A 15,300-nucleotide genomic window follows, 5' to 3' on the forward strand; every position below is an offset into this window, starting at 1 on the left:
AACTATTCCTCTAGGGGGTGTTGTGAAAACAATCTACAGCAAATGAATGCTGTTGATACATTCAATATGCATCTAATTAGTACTGCACAATCTGTTTTCAGTACTAAAGGCAAATTGCTGGAGCTCTCACCTACTGTACAAATTGCAAGCTGCTCCAAAGACCAGGTCACATTGGAGAAATCTGGATAAATGAGAAATAGCTATAGTATCTAGAGATGGTGGCACACATGTGTTGAAGGCATGCTGTTGAACAATTAAAAAGTTACTAAAATAAAAATGATTGCAATACTAGTGATATGCATGCTTTAATTTTTCTTAATTATTTACTATTAAGTATTTGTTATATGCCAGACACTTAGTACTTCATACTTGTTTGGATCATTTACTATTAAAAATAGGGGCTTGGGGGTCGGGCGGTAGCGCAGCGGGTTAAGCGCGCATGTCGCAAAGCGCAAGGACCCTCATAAGGACCCCGGTTCCAACCCCCAGCTACCCACCTGCAGGGGAGTCGCTTCACAGGCTGTGAAGCAGGTCTGCAGGTGTCTGTCTTTCTCTCTACCTCTCTGTCTTCCCCTCCTCTCTCCATTTCTCTCTGTCCTATCCAACAACGAAAGACATAAACAACAATAATAACCACAACAAGGCTACAACAACAAGGGCAACAAAAGGGGGAAAAAAACGGCCTCCAGAAGCAGTGGATTCATGATGCAGACACAGAACCCCAGCAATAACCCTGGAGGCAAAAAAAAAAAAAAAAATAGGGCTATCACTCCCATTATATAGATGAGAAAACATAGTAAAGGAACCTCCTACAGTACTTTGTTAGTTAAAAATAAACAATAAAAGAACATGAATTTGAGTGTCTCTGTGACACAAGAGGCCATATTCTACCTGTTAATTAGTTCTGCCCTGTCATATGTGACCTTTCACAGTCTGGATCCACCAAGATTTTCATGCTCTCCTCATACAACTACTCCCCTGTCCAGATGTCATGTGTTCTATTCCTGGATACTTCAATGTAATTATTATCCTTTTGAAACTCACTACTTTTGCATTCATCTGGTAACTTTCTTTTTTAAAGAAGATTTTATTTATTTATTCATGAGAAAGATAAGAGGAGAGAGAGGCAGAACTAGACATCATTCTGGTACACGTGCTGCCAGGAATTGACTTCAGGACCTCATGCTTGAGAGTCCAGTGCTTTATCCACTGTGGCTCTTGTCAGATCACTCATCTGGTAATTTTCCACACCTCTTTCAAATTTAGCTCAGATTCTTTTAATCTTAGAACCAGAAGTTCTTTATAAGAAATAATAATCAATGAAATAAATCATTTCACAATACATACAGATATCTAGTAATGTTTCTGTACACCCATAAGTCATGTTATATGTAAATTATATCTCAATTAAAATTAACAAACTAATTGTTCCCGCCTATCCAAGGCATAAGGTTCACATTAAGTATAGGACTTGGTTGGATAACATCAAATCTGGGATATACTAAAATTTATATTTATTTGGATGGGGCATTGGTGCACAGGCTTGAACACACACTACAATGTGCAATGGGCATTTTTCAAGCTCCAGGTCCTCACCTGAAGGGGGGACACTTTATTATTGGTGAAACAGAGCTGCAGCTCTTTCTCTCTCTCTGTTTCCTCCTTTTCTTTCAGCATCTCTCTTTCCCAATCCAAAATAAATTAACAAAAAAATAAAAATCATATTGATCAATACCATGAAATGCTATTATTCCATCTATATTGCTTGAATTAAGGTTTTAAGAAGCATTTAGAAATCAGTCCTGATGATGCCCACATATAAAAATTCACAAAATAATTGGAGGTTAGTGAAACTATGAAAGGCACTTTTCCAGATGCAACATTGATTTTAAAATTTCCATCCAAGCCTGGATATAGCCATTTGTCATTTAAACTTGTACAAATATAAAAAGAACATTTATGTGTTCTCAGTATCGATCAATAAATACACTGAGGGATCCAAATAAAAGGAAGACTGAACTGAGTATTAGAAATATACATCTTGAAAAATTACCTCATTCAAAAAGAAGCTGTTGCTTGAGTGCAGACAACATGATTAGCTAGCAGCTTCCAACTCCTAGCTTCATCATGGTCATTTCTGCTTCAGGGTGAAAGACCTACTGCTACTGGAGCATTCTTCGACCAATGAGTGAACCATGTGCTGATGTAATGGCACAAATCATTTCTAGTTTCTTCTCTAGAGCTCTCTAAGTGTGACTCCCCAATATGCCTTTAGTACTATTTCGCTCTGATCCCAGAAAACCCAACACGCACACGCACACGCACACGCACACGCACACGCACACGCACACACACACACACACACACACCCTGAAGGCCAGTAGACAAGCATGTCAAGAAGGAAATTCAAATTCTCACATTGCAAATGCTTTGCTGAAGACTAAGAGAATTTGTCTTAAAAAAAAAAAACACTATCCTATTAAATACAGTGAGTTATATATACACCCATACATATACACATAAATGCGAAACTATACTACTAAAATATTATAATACTGTAAGCCAAAGTTAAATGAAATTTTAAAATCTTGTGGAAAAGAATATAACCCTACACTCTGAGAAATCACGGAGTTCATATTCTTCATTCTCTGCTCCCCTCACTTTTACACAGAAGGCTACTTTTCTTGTCCGTAGCACAGCTGGAGATGCATATGAAAATATTACACATTTTATTATTGTTTTGTGATGTGTTTGATTACTTTGCCCTCAAGTCCTTTGTATTTTTAAAAAGACAAAAATGTTGAGCTTACAAATAGTATGCCCTTAATGCAAAGTTCAGCTGGGGGAATTACTTTCATTTCACCAAGTGATAGCAATTATCATGTTTTATACCTTCTCCTCTATTTATTACGTATGTTAAGATTATTTGTGAGATGATACTAGCATAAGTTAGTATTATCTATTTTATTCAACAAAAACAAATCCTGTCTATTCACACACACAAAAAATTCCCTGTTGTTCTCTCTACCTCCAACTGACAAACATTCAATCAAAGGGTTACCAATGGGTGAAAAAATGACTCTTATGCTCTAAGACAGATCTTGGTGAGGCACCCCCCCACCAAAAAAAAAAAGCCACCACCATGCAACTCTAAATGAAAAATAAACCAAAGGGTCTGGGTAGTATACCTACAGTTTCAGTACATTCAGCAATTCAGCTATTTCCTTTAATTTGTTCACTTATCGAACCACTCATTCACTAACATTTTTAAAAATGTCAAGTGATAAGTGCTGGGAATTCAGAATTAAAAAAAAAATAATTCAAATTTTAGAGATAATAATAAAGGTACTGTTTTCCATCTTAAACAAATGAGAATTTTTTTTTATCTTTCTATACGTCCTGGCGTCTTCTCACTGTTATACGTCAAAACCTTTGCCTATTGAAATTTTGAAAATTTTTGAACATAAAAATCAAATAAATTATAAAAGCAAAGCTCAACTTTAACTGATTTTTTTTTTATCCTCACTTCCCAGCTATAGTCATTGGAATGATTTGGTACATATATATGTATCATTAATAAAGTGTGTGCATATGTGTACACATGTCTGCAAAAATGAATCTATGTTTTTATTCTCAAAAATACATTACAGATGCCCTCTAGTATTTAATATGTTTTAATTAGTTGTACACAGCAATATTTTTGGCTAGCTGTTTACTTCTCATATCCTCAAACCTCTGTAGTCACTGAACCTGACACTTTTGTCTATAATACTTTTTCCTTTGTATTAGCCTTCTATTTCCCCTCTGGCCAAATAATCCAGTAGTCATTATCTTAGGGGTAATTTTGCCTGAGAGGAAGAATAGCAAATAGTTATCCTTGCTATGTCCTTAGATTTTTCTTTTTAAAAAATTGAGTCTGATGCTCAGCTTCTACTCCTAGATTATTACTTTTTTGGCTTCAATTGTGCTCTTGGGGCAAGAAATCATAATGTTATCTCTCATAAGTACCTCATGATGACTTCCAGACAGTTGAATTGGTCAGAGGGCAAATCTTTTGATTCTTCACCTTTGCCCTGACCATATTTCCACCTTGCCTGTTCTAAGGATAAGTGAGACACATATGGCCTAAGCCCTAGGCTGACCCATCAGACCTCTGCCTTGAAATTGGTGCTTGTCCTTATTTTAGTACAGCTACTTCCTGAAACAGAGCTTGCTCTCTATGGCGTGCTGCAGAATCTGTACAGTCCTAGCATCACCTGTAGCTCCACCTTCTTATTAACAAAGAAAAACAAAATGAGAAATGAAGAAAAGTTTCCTTTATTTTATTTTTGGGACTGTTGGAGCCTTGCAGAACCATTTTAAAAAACATGAAAGTCTATTGCTTTCAACTCTGCAAATATTCACCTTTTAGCACAAGTACTCTGTCCTTGAACTTCAAAAGTGCATCCTGCCTAAAAGACCAAAAGATTTTTAAGGGTGGTTTCTGGGCACTTTCCCTGTCGATTTACTATTCCTATCTTTATTTTTTTCTTTATGATCTAGAGAAAGGAGCCCACATAACAAATACAGAGCATTTAAGAGTGAAATCCTCTGACACAGATCAGATGTTCTCCTCACTTACACAGCTGAGAAAACAAAAGTACATAAATGTAAGAAGGCTAGGACTCCAGCCTGTTAGCCAGTGGGACAAAAACTTGGGCGTTCTAGTTAGTTACAAATATTTAAACATCTTCAATATTGGTTATCAGTGTTCAAATGTCTTATTGTTATTAGAGATAAGATCAGAGCACTTAGCATGTACAGTTTTGTTAACTAATATTTCAGATATTAAGCAAAAGATCATTTTAAACCTAATACAACAAAAATACTGCAATTATTCATCCCCCATAAATCAAACTAGAAGAAGCATTATAATGGATACTACCAGGTACCAGAAATGTATTCTTTAAAGCAACTATGGCCTTAAAGTTGTGTTTTCATGATTGGTATAGCATAGGATTTTCAGATTGACAGGTGGCAACTAATCATTCACTTAAATCAGGCATTCTAATTTTTGACTAGTTATAAAAGCATGACACTAGTATGTCATGCAGAAATCATCCAATTTTAAAGTATCTATTCTAAAATTCCATTTCACAGCTGAGAAATCTAACATCCAAGCATCTGAAGATTTGCTAGACATCTCTGGAGATTTTTGAGAACTTACCAGGTATCATTGTTCTGACAAATCTTTACCTCCACTTAGTTAAACTATATAGAATTTTATATATCCATAGAAGTATATTCATGTGGTCCAGGAGGTGGTGCAGTGGCTAAGGCACTAGACTCTCAGGCATGAGGTCCTGAGTTCACTCTCTGGCAACATATGTACCAGAGTTATATCTGTCTTTTTTTTTTCTCTCTCTCCTCCTATATTTCTCATTAATAAATAAATAAAATATTTTTAAAAGAAGTGTATTCATATAAATTACTTTCAAAATATAGCATAGGATATAAGACAACTTACACTGACTAGCTTTGTCCTGCATTCATAACAACTCTAGTACTTGCTTAGTTTTGTGGAATTATGTTAAGATAGTCGTAAATACTGTGATTTAGGTTACTCCATACATACTATGGTTCAGGTTACTCATCTATAAAACCGTAGATGTTAATTTCTGCCTTACCAACTTGATGCACAGAATTAAGTTGTACTCCAGACAATCGGATTTTATACCTCGTACTTTGCGACTTCATCCCATTCACAGGGACTCTGAAAGAAAGGGAGACCTGTATAAGGTTCTTTCATCTGACCTGCTTCCATGTAACCCTTTCATCACTAACCCTGAACACAAATGTAACTCTTTAAGGCTTAAACAGTAAGGAACCCTGGGTCGATACTCCCAGAGGGATAAAAAATAGAAAAGCTATCAGGGGAGGGGATGGGAAACGGAGTTCTGGTGGTGGGAACTGTGTGGAGTTGTACCCCTCTTATCCTATGGTTTTATCAGTGTTTCCTTTTTTTTTTCAGTGTTTCCTTTTTATAAATAAAAATAAAAAAACATTAAGGGACAACTAAGAAAAATTGTATACATATTGTACATGTATATATGTGTATATATATTTATATTATTGGAATGGTTTATAGTACAGTCATTGGCACATAGGTACAACCTGTCATCTTCCCATGATAGGTGTCTAGGTGTCTGCAAGACACTGACTCCCCAAACCTAGGTTCTTTTCCCCCATCATGCACCAGCAACCCCAACCACCCTCTTTCCCATTCCTTCCTTTCCTTCCCTTCCCCAGATTACTTTGTTCTGGTTCAAAGTTTTGTCTTTCAGTGACCAATGTTAGCATAATCCACAATATGGCAGTTGTTATCCTATTGAGCAAAGCACTTGCATTGTATTCATCTTGAAAATGGTACCAATAGGGTCCAAGAGATGGCTCAATGAGCAAAACACTTGATTTTCATGTTAGTGTCCCTGGTTTCTGTCTCAAGCTTCACAACCTGGAAGCACTACTCATTGCAGAACCAAAGACCAAAATGAAAAAAGCGCCATGAATGGCAGTGAGGTGCTTTGGCCTCTTTTCTTCTCTTTCTCATTCTCCTTTTCCTTCTCCTCCTCCTTCTTCCTTCTCTCTCTTCCCTCCCTCTCAATCTCTCTCTCTTCTTTTCCTCCCAATCTCTCTCTCTCTCTCTGTCTCCTTCTCTCTCCCTCTCTCTCTCTCTCCCCTCCCTCTCCATCTGTCTCTCTCTCTCCTGTGTAACAAAAATTGGACTGGGAACACATTCAATGGTATTTTAAATGTGAAAGGCCTTGGATTGTTTCCAGTACCACATAAAAAGAAAAGGAATATATTTGTAGAAGTTGGAACCAAATATGAAATTTAGATCCTTGCTATCACTAAGTTGTGACCTAGAATAAATAGTTTTTTTCACCTTCAAGATCTGATTTTGGTAACACTTAATATTCTATCTAGACTAATTCCTGGGGTGCAAATTATATCCTCATTTATAAAAATAAAAACCAGAGTCCACTATCCCTTTCTATTTACTGCTGCAAAGAACGTTGGTGTGTTGGTTTATCTAATCTTCATTAAAACCATATGGGTTAGATGATTTCTTTACTGATCTGCAAAATGGAGATAAATTATTCCCAGACAGGCTAAGTAATTACCTCAAGGTCACACAGATTAAGGTGTTTAGATTTAAATTTCAGTTTCAAATTTTAGTGGTGGGTATGCTGCATCTTTATACATGTAATTCAGGTATGAAACTAAAACTGCATCCACAATTTTTTAAAAATATTTAAGCCCATATTTGAAAAGCAAAAATAAATTCTAGCACCAAGAACTCCAAAATCTAACTCTTCATACACCATAATCTACTTTATTCACTTATGAGCTTGTTATATAATAAGGTAAGGCGTGTGTGTCTGTGTGTGTGTAAATTTCTTTCATTTAAAAGTACTTAGAGTAATTTTTATCACATATCTTTGGGGTCAAAAATGAAAATGTTTGGTTAGTGTGATAAATTCCTACAATCTGTTAAGCAACTTTGCATGTACATGAAATTTATTAAGCTGAAGGAAAAGAATAACTCTTGCTAATTCTCTGTGTTGAGATTGGTGAATATAAAAGTAGAGGTATGACATACTTCTATGTCCCTTTAAATATTTCATGCTATTTTCTTGTAGTGCTTAGGAAACCATATGTCTCAGGTCTACATGTATCTTAATATTTAGTCCTTGCAGTTCAGTTCCATAAAATTTAATTAAATTAATTATTTCGATAATTCTTTTAATTTAGCAAAACAGTCTTCATGATGTGTCATGCTTGGTGCTATTACTCAGGACAGGTGGATGTTATTTATTCCCCCGTGGGGTATCCATATTATAGACTAAGACTCTTTTAAAGAAAACTATCAAACATATTATTATCAATGTGAACATGAAATTGAAACTCAAGATATTTTTCCCAATTATAAGACAAAAACCATTATATTAATATTAAAAAAACATTTTATTCCAATACTTTTCACCACACAGGCGTTTCTCATCAAGCTATCAGCTTGACCGAAAGCAGGACAGGAGAGAATGTGGTGGGGGTAAAGAGTAAAATAAAGCTATATCTCTTTTATTAGAAGTTATCCTGAGCTCAGAAAAACTGACCATATGACAAACAGGTCATTTCTATTTGATGTCAGATAAAGGTGTTTAAATTCTCAGCTTTTAGACTGATTGAAAATAAGATTATATCATACTGTCTACCACATCTCAAGTTTCAGCTATTACTTTCCTCTTAATTTTTTTTAATTTCTCCTACAACAAAAGATGAAGCTTGTCCTTCAATTATCAATAGCAATTTTTTTCGAGGGGTAGTTATAATAACTGACAAAAGAAACAAATATTTTTTACAACGGTTTTCTTCTAAAAAGGGCTGTTAAGCAGTTTAGGACAAATAATAGTATTTTCACAGCTCAAGGGCTTAACCAACCAATCAATCATTCAATGAATTATTTCAGTACTTTTCTGACCTGAGATGTTTCATCTAGATTATACAATTTCTTTAAATATATATATATTTCCCACATAGTAAATAAATAGCAAGCTTACTGACCACATTTATCTATGTTAGAGTATATGATTCTCTATGAACAAAGAGTCCTTAATTTTCCACCAAAGTAATTCAGCAGTTTTTAAGCGGTATCTTGTTGAACTTCCAAATTTTTTGACTTTTAGCATTTTTCAGTTGGTTGTTGAATGTTAGCTTGGCTCCACTTTGGTATGAGAAGATGTTTGGGATGATTTCAGTGCTCTTGAATTTGTTGATACTGTCTTTGTGGCCTAACAGGTGGTCTGTCCTTGAGGATGTGCTGTGTGGATTTGAAAAGAATGTGCATTCCAGTTTCTTGGGGTGAAGAACTCTGAAAATGCCTGGGAGGTCTAGCCTATCTATCTCTTCAATTAATTCTCTTGTTTCTTTGTTGATTCTCTGCTTCACTGATCTGTGACAGTGGGGTGTTGAAGCCTCATACTATTACTGCATTACTATTTATGTATTCTGTAGTTCTTTCAGTAAGTGTTTGATGTATTTATATGGGCCCTCATTAGGTGCATAGTTGTTAATAATTCTTAAACTATCTTGATTGGTTGATCCTCTGATCATTGTGTAATTTACCTTGCCTATCTTTTATTACTTTATTTAATTTAAAGTCTATTGTTTAAGAGAGTAGAATGGCTACTCCTGCCCTTTTTTGTGGTCCATTAGCTTGTATGACATTTTTCCATCCTTTCACTTTAAGTCTGTGTTTGTCTTGTTGAGTCAGATGGGAATCCTGAAGACAGCATATGGTTGGGTTGTGTTTTCTGATCCACTCTTCTACTGTGTGTCTTTTAATGGACGAGTTTAAGTCATTCACATTTACTGATATTATGGATTTAAGGTATTGCAGTGCCATTATTCAATAATTTTTTATTTTCTATGATCTATGGCAAGTAGCTTATTGACGTTCTTGTTTACAGGTGGTCTTTTAGAACCTCTTTCAGGCCAGGCTTGGTGATAGTTGCCTCCTTTAACTGCTTGCTGTCCATCTGAGAAGGTTTTGATCCCTCCATCTAGTTTGAATGAAAGTTTAGCAGGATATATTATCTATCCTTGGTTGAAATAGTTTTTCATTGAGAGCTTGAGAGATAACTTGCCATTCTCTTCTGGCTTTTAGAGTTTGAGTGGAGAAGTCTACTAATAGTCTTAGAAGTTTCGTTTTTCTCTTGCAGCCTTTAGGATCCTTTCTTTATCCTTACTTCTTTTCATTGTAACTATGACATGTCTTAGTGTCTTCAGGTATGGGTTGATTCTGTTTGGGCCTCTTGAATCTTAATGTCCTTTCTGTTGTTTAGGGATGGGAAGTTTTCCTCTATTAGTTCCTCTAGCAGTGAAAGGAAAGAGATTTTTTGGATCAGCTAGGAGGAAAGAAAAATAAATGTGGAGAAAAGAGAGAGAAGCAAGTGCCTCCCACAATGTGTACCACACTCAATCACCTATCAATTGAAAAAGCAACAACAGCTAATTTTGGTCAACCTGGAGAGGAAACAAGAGACAGGCACAAATAATAATAGTAATAATAATAATAATAATAATAATAATAATAATAATAATAATAATACAGAGAATAAAAACCCTAACAGTCAGATTAAACCACTTCAGATTGGCTGCACACAGCCTCTTCCCCTTCCTAAATCAAGCAAAAATAAACAATTACACAAAGCAACTATCAAATAAAATCAAGAGGTTGAGGGAAGGAAGAGAGACAATTGAACCTAGGCAAGACCATGGCCCTGATTGGTCAGCTATTCTGTCACTCAGCACTCTAGCCCCTTTAAAAAAGAAAAAAAAAATCCTTTGCTTGGGGAAATACCACCCCCACCCCCTCCTCCTTTGGGTGACACTCCTGCTGATCCAGGAATCTTGATAAAAGAAATTAGTTCCACAGTAGGCCTACCAGAAGTAGCTGGCATGGGGGTTTGTCTTGTGGCTGGGGGAGTGCAGAGCGCAATAGCAAAACCTAAGTCTCCCAGTGGAATCCCTGTTTCCTTTGTCTTTACAGCCTCTATCTGCCAGCCCAAAGGTGAATTATAGGGCTCTTCCTTGGTATCACCCTGACCCACCCCTGCCGTCCTCCTCTACCACTGGCCCAGAAATCCTACCCTCACCCATACTTCCCAGGTTTAAAGCAGCTTCCTTGCAGAGCTCACACCAGGCATTGTCTCCAAGCCATCTTGGCTTCCTTTTTGTCCTCTATCTTCTATCCTATCTCTGAATGATTCACTGATTCTGAATGAATCTTTTCATGTGATTCATATTTGGCCCTCACAGGGCTCAGATTTTCCCAGTCAGTGACATATAGAACTAAATAATTTTGTTTCATTATTTAAAAGACATTCTTCTTAGGCATACTAGTTATATGCTCTATTATCAACTTGTATTTGTAGTAAAGATGACATTTGTGTTGCAATACATCTTGTTCGCACCTTGTAGCTAGTGCATACCCAACAGCACTGGATAAGAGGGCTTTCATACATTACACCAGCAAAAATACAAGAAAATAAGAGCAAGTTATCACAAACAAAATAGAAAGATTTCCTCTTTGCATAAGTGTCAAAATTACAGGAAGACTTCTATGGAAAAGGAAAAGTATAGGTAAATGATACTATAATAAAACAGATAAACACTGTATTTATCCCAATATATTTTGGAACACTGGCTTCTAATTCCTTAAAATAGGTCTCTAGTGGTGTGATGTGGGGGTAGAGATTTGAAGATGGTACTTAAGACAATAAATGTAATTTAAGATAAAGGAATAGAGAGGTGATTTAAGTCTAAGTGGGAATAAAAGTTATAAAATTGCCTTATTTTGTGCTCAAAGTTGTCAACAAATAACAATGATAAGAATATTTGCTCTGAAGGCACAGTGGCTGACTTTAAATACCTTTACAAGCTGTCTTGTCTTAGACATTTCATAACATCTATATAAGCTTCAATTTCCTTTCTTAAATAAACAATAGTATACAGTATACAGTATACAGAGGAATTCAGAAAGTTCAGTGAAATGTATGCAATTAAACACCATGAATAAACATACTAGAGAATTGCTGAATAGCTGGATAGTAACGCAACCAAATGAGCACACACACTAATAGTCCCCACCTGCAGAGCTTAGAGTTTCTCTCCTCCCTCCCTATTTCTTTCTGTGTCTATAATTAAAAAAAAAAAAAAAAGTAAAAGGGGGGCCAGGCAGTGGTACACCTGATCAAGCACTCATATTACAGGGCACAAAGACCCAGGTTCAAACTCCTGGTCCCCACCAGCAGAGGGAAAGCTTCACAAGTGTTAAAGCAGGGCAGCAAGTGTCTCTCTGTCTTTCTCCTCTATCTCCCCCCTCCCCTCTCAATTTCTCACTTGGTCTCTATACAATAATAAAGAAAAATTAAAAAAGAAAAGAAACACCTTGCTTTTATACATTCTCTTCTCTGAAGCACCTAGGCAGGTGGCTTCATTTGTATGCTTATTATTATAATTATGCTTATTATGTTGGAGTCACAATAAGATACAATAGGTTTGTTAGTGGTTGTATACTGAAAATGAAGTTGAAACAACTGTAAGGCAATATTTGAATTTTCTTATTATTTGATTATGGCAAATACATAACCAGAACAAATAGTAAAAAAGAAAAAAAAAACAGAATAGTAAAATATATATATATATATATATATATATATATGTAAAATATACCAAGAAATGTGTTAACAATGCTGCAATTTCAACTCTCTGAAATGATGTCACATTCCCAGGATTTTGAATAAGGTAATTACTTTTGGATTAAGGAAAGAAAAATTATAAAATGTGATAGCAGTTCACTTTCCTATCAACCCTCCTGACCTCTGCTTCTGCCTGAAATTTCTTTTCATTTTATGAACTTCTATGACACCAAAGCCCAAAAATATCTTCTCTCTAAAATCTGATGCATTATCACTAGGGATTAAATTAGAAATTCTAAAGAACACCTAAAGTAGCAAATAATGAAAAAAATCACTAAAAAAAGTATATGCATCATTTTCAAATTTTTCTTTAGGCTTCTTTTATATCTTCAGCTATAATTTGTGAAAATTCAAGTTGTTTCCTCATAACTGGTACTTCAGTGATCACATCTGATAAAGACTAAATTATGACTAAAAATACACATATATAAAATATGTTATGCATGCTGTTAATCTATTTACACAAAAAAAATCATGCTCTGGAAAGCTCTGGATTATGAAATTAAAAAATTAAAGCATTATTTATTTTTTTACATGGAATACATTATTTTAAATGTGTGTGCCTGTTCTATTATAGCATTACTTCTTTCTAGTTGGTATTTATTAATTCATCAGATCCAAAGATAAAAAAAAGATATAATCTGTACCAATGGATATGTAAAACTTGATCCACTGACTTAAAAAAATCTCTTTAATTTCAAACAGAAAGCTCTCTAAGTAAGTGCTATACTTTAAAAATGCTTGAGAAAGCTATACTAAGGGGGAAAATGATGTAAAATAAATTGATTATTGCATAAATAGACATACACTTAATGATCCTTATTTCTTCATAGACTTTGGAATACATGAAACCCTACACCTGAAAGAGCCCTAATCTAGAAAAAAAGATCTATATGATGTTAATAAAATTTTTTTTAAAAAGCTGACAGATTACTTCAGATGCAGTACTATTACACTAAATTATTGTCTTGTGGCATATATCATTTGATGCAATCATGAATTTTTCTAGAAATATTTTAAAAGTAATTTGGCACATGTTAGAGAAACTAGAAAACATAAATGGCATAGGAATAAAGAGGTTAAATATAACTGAACTACGGGCCCACTGAGCTATTAATGACCTCGCTCAGAGATTAGGTTATGCAAAATATTAATAATTCCATGTTATTTCATAATTCAGATGAGATTAATTTGCAAATACTATCAGGAGAATTCATAATGAGCAGCAATTACTTTACTTTATCTATAAATAGCCTATCTCCTGTTCATAAAAATTCCATCATCTATCTACACCATGAGTTGAAAGCATTTAACATCATAACTCCAAAAAAGAATCATATGCTTCCTCTCTTTAATTCTATCAGGTGATTGACTATGGTAGCAAAATTGAAGTTATTATTCACAGTTTTTTTAATTTAAGGTAATTAATTCCCATGCTAATCATGAAAAACAAGAATTTCTATGTCACGAAAGAACATTTGGTCATCAGGATTTGCCTATAGATTTAAAGATTTACTTTGAGTAGAGGAAAAGTGAGTGTTATTCTCAAATAGTACAAGAATGTAATATGGAAGAATAAATTTCCTCTCAGGAAAGCAGTGTCTTGAATAGACACTTCTCTAAGTCTAAGTGGGAATGTAATTAGAAGCGAACAAGCTTCAAAATCCATGTTCCAGGTTATAACCATAATGGCTACTTAATACTTAATTTTCCTTCCACAAATCATTCCTATTAAACATTTAAAATATTGTTTGTGTTTGTTATACAAAGCACAACCAATATCCAAATAAATAGAAGCTCTTGTCATTGTTTTAGAACTATCACAATAGCTATATTGACTATTTGTTCTCATTTTGCAGATGAAATAGAATAAACTGTGAGTAGACCAGTTCACCCAGATAATGTATCTGATTTTCTATGCATTCAACACTGGGGGAAACTTTGATGATGTAGTCTTTCCAGATCTCTATTTCTCTCTCTCTATCTGAAAATGTCAGCTCTGATCAGCGAACCCCCAGTGATTAATAAATATAAAATAAATAAACTGATATAGGGATCACAGGTAACTTTAAAGCATAAAACTAAAAAACCAAAGTGATTACATAAATCTAGCCTGAAAGAAAAGTTGGTTTAAAAGGAAGAGAATTGTTAATAGCAATTTTTTATATCCTTTTCCTTACATTCTTATGTGAAGGACTATTGAACTAGAACCCAGTTATATAAGACATCTAAGGAAAAGCTACTAGTCAATGACATGATCTCAAAGTTTTACAAGGGATATATTGCCATGCTCCAGTGATTCAATGAACCTATCTATATTCCAAACTCAACACAAGGGTCACATTTTAGGATTGTTTTTACTTAAATAAACGTGTTTCTCTTACACTATCCCTTGTCTCTCAACTAATGAGCAATTTAAACCTTGGACTAGGCAACATATCAAGAAGAGACATTAGCAGCCTCTAGTACCACAGAGAAGTCAAATGCTGTGTGTGTGTGTGTGTGTGTGTGTGTCTGTGCGTGTGTGTGTGTGTGTGTGTGTGGACATTGATAAATAAATGGTCATTTACCAGAGTTCTAGTGTATTGGTAAAAGAAAAGCACATTGCAGAATATTTAAAGAGAAATAGGTTGCAGAATGTTCACAGTTGTGACTATGTACTATGAGCTCAGTCTACAGGGATTCAGGGGTTATACAGGCTCCTGTACTAAATCCGAATGGATATGGGCCCCAGGTTATACCTTCAAGTTTGTGAGCAATTCCCTCCCCTAAACCCATTTCCTAGTTCTACTCTCAACTCTGACATCATCTTCTCAGATAATATTGCTGGTCCAAGCCCATGTTAGCTATTAAGCTCAAGCAAAGGTTACTAAGACATAAGCTCCTACGCACATTCCTAAAATGGACTTCCTACCTACCATCTACCATAAGGTCCCTACTTTCATCTGCTTTATTCCTATTTTATGGTTCCTGTTTATTTAACAATTTGTCCTGCTTT

This window comes from Erinaceus europaeus, chromosome 2, assembly GCF_950295315.1.
Source record: "Erinaceus europaeus chromosome 2, mEriEur2.1, whole genome shotgun sequence".
Taxonomy (NCBI): Eukaryota; Metazoa; Chordata; class Mammalia; order Eulipotyphla; family Erinaceidae; genus Erinaceus; species Erinaceus europaeus.